This window comes from Contarinia nasturtii, unplaced genomic scaffold, assembly GCF_009176525.2.
Source record: "Contarinia nasturtii isolate CC-2019 unplaced genomic scaffold, AAFC_CNas_1.1 Cnas_scaffold_3519, whole genome shotgun sequence".
Taxonomy (NCBI): domain Eukaryota; kingdom Metazoa; phylum Arthropoda; class Insecta; order Diptera; family Cecidomyiidae; genus Contarinia; species Contarinia nasturtii.
The window spans coordinates 1-2,865 of NW_022200819.1; the positions used below are offsets into that span (position 1 = coordinate 1).

General features: G+C 34.6%; 1 long non-coding RNA gene across 1 annotated transcript; it reads left to right on the top strand.

The window, feature by feature from the left end:
* Positions 1–286: 286 nt before the first annotated feature.
* Positions 287–2,149, top strand: LOC116350083. The gene is made up of 3 exons (XR_004201988.1): positions 287–552; positions 668–1,023; positions 1,130–2,149. It is a non-coding gene; the product is annotated as an uncharacterized LOC116350083 (long non-coding RNA).
* The last annotated feature ends 716 nt before the right edge of the window (positions 2,150–2,865 follow it).

Here is a 2,865-nt window from a genome sequence, read left to right on the forward strand (position 1 = left end):
ATGTGAATGCTTGGCATTCAGTGTGTTCATTTTGCTTTCGATGGCAGTTCATCGAATCAGCATAAATTGTATTGCAAATGGGTAACCTCAATTTTTTTAAACGAATATAACCTCAATTTTTTTAAACAACCGCGAATTGTGTAGCTTGCACATTCATTTGACATTTTATTTGCCTTATAAGAACCATATGTCATCGCACTCATACAATCGAATTAGGTTCAGTTTCTGGCTTGAAACTGCGTGTTTGTTTGTGTGCGTGTATTATTATTATGTGTATCTGTGTATAATTCCTTACATTTGCCGACCTATAAAACCACATGTATTCACAATTCTTTGCTATACGCAATCCAAAAGTGAGTTCCCTTTCTCGACTTTTTTCTCTTTTACAAAAGCAATATCATAGCACCAACCAGCTGAACAGCGGTGTATGTGGTTGGACTTATTTTTTTAATGTGGTGTAATCGTAGGTAAAAGTTGCAATAGAGACGTAAAATACGTTTTTCATTTAAATCGATCACTGAAAGTGTTGTGTTTCATTCATTCAAGTGAAAGGTGAATTGATTTTTACAATTAAATTCGAATTTTGTATTCATTTAATGTCAGCTATTGAAATGTCATGATTTAATATAAGGCATATTACTCATCATATTGTTTCACGTTGTTTTAGTCACGCAAAATAGATGGCAATAATGTCTGAGGTTGGATCGAACGATGTACCAACTGGAAATGGTGAGGCGCCAGTTAAATCGGCTAAACAATTTTAAAAGGAGGCCAAGAATGCAGCCAAATTAGCCAAACTTGCTGAAAAAGAAGAAAAGAAAGCCGCTGATACTGAGAAAAAAGCCACCAAACTAGCTAAAGAGGTAAATATTTTGAATGAATGTATTTCGTGAATTTTACAAATAACAATTCGTGACCAAGTTTGTTTTTTATAATTAGAGAAAGAAGGAAAAGACAAAAGACGTGAAAGAATCGGCCGTTTTTACCGCTGGTTAAAAGGAAGACATATCTGGACCATATGCGGTAAGTTTTTTTCCTCTAATTTTCGTCCATTTTTCAAATAAAAAAACCCCAAAAGAAAGAATTGCAATTCTAATCGTCGGTTTTATTGCTATTTCCCATAAAAAAGCGTCCCATAACCGAGGAGAATCCAAAAGGAAAATTTGTAATGCTGATACCACCGCTAAATGTGAGCGGTTCATTGCATTTGGTTCATGCAATTACTGTAACACATTGGCATCGTATGAATGGCAAAACAACACTTTGGGTGCCGGGTCGCAACACAGGTCGCTGTCGAAAAGAAATTGTGAACTGTCCTGTGTCGATTGTGTATTATCCCTTTGTATATGAATGCCATCTGAACTGCGTTCGGCCGAATCTGGTACCGCTTGTGTTGATGATGGTGATGAGTTATTGGGTGATGAATCCGACAAATCAATTGATGAAACGTTATTCGGGAATGAAAGTGGATTGTAAACGCCACGTCGAAAGCGATGCACTCTGAGGTACCGGAATGATCGAGCTATTGAACTTATGAAATTGAAATCGGGAATTTTTTCCGGCAACAGAGCACACAGTTGTTCCAATGTTTCATAACGTGAAACACTGTAAAATTCGGGTTTTTTGCACGATTTGTACACGGTATCACAATAGGCTGATGAAACTTACATTTCATGCGAATGATTTGCCTCTTTGCTCGTACAAATTGCGGTCAAATTACGGGATTCAATTCGAACCAAACGTATCATTTCATTATCCAAAACAATTGAATTGGTTTTTGAGTCCAAACGACCAACTGTTGTTCCACAATTTAAACACCTCACTTTTGAATCGTCAATCGTTATATTGTAAAATTCTGACGGCGGACTTACTGCACCTGGAAAAGTCAGTTTTTATTCTTCCGCACATCATTTCTTTGTTCAAGAGCGTTTTAGAGCAAATTCAATGTGAAAAGATTTTTTTTTTTTGGGATGCTCACTGTAGTAAGTATGACCGGCACATTTTTGGTGGTGAATTGGTTCCAGACCTTCCTCAATTGATTCATGTCAATTCATAATTCAGTCCATAAAAAAATATAATTTAAACCAAGTGTATTTTGAGTACCCTTTCAACATTTTGATAACCATTCATATTTTTTTCATTAATAACAACCCGTTTTTTATAAGAAAATAAGTTAAAAACTGTTCGAAATAAAGTATATTTGATATTTTAATAATTTTTTAAATTTATAGATTTCATTTAATTGTTTTTTCATACAGTCTCTTTAACCACTGTTGATAGATAATGTTGCCTTGTCTATATCTGAACTCTTTGTGCCATCATCAATCAAAGCGGTTGTTAATGTGTTAAAGTCGTTTGCATTATCTTCATTTATATGATCAGGTTGTGCACATCTTACACAATTGCATCGGAAAAACTTCCGACGCCTGTCAATGTCTACAGCTCGGAACAATGAATTATGGTTATATAGGTAATGTATAGAAAGGCATTGAAAACATCTAAATATTCAATTTTAATGTGGATTACGTAATCTTGTGATCATCAAGATGTCATCAACAATGTAATCATGACTGTTCGTTTTGTAAACATCGATTTAATATTTTGAAGCAAAAAAAAAAAAACAGAAAATCAATGTTTAAGTAAAAAATTAACTCTGCAAATGGACAAATAAAGTCATAGAAACGCCAAATAGTATTTTTTCTAAATAAAAATTATTTTATTTATTGCTGTTTCATACGTCACTACGCCTAACAAATAGTGTAATTGAAAGAGAGACGCAACAAAGAAATTCCAATACTATATCCGCCGATGACGGATTGCTAAGACGACGGTGTCTGTGTAAAGTCGTTTACAATTGCGCACCGC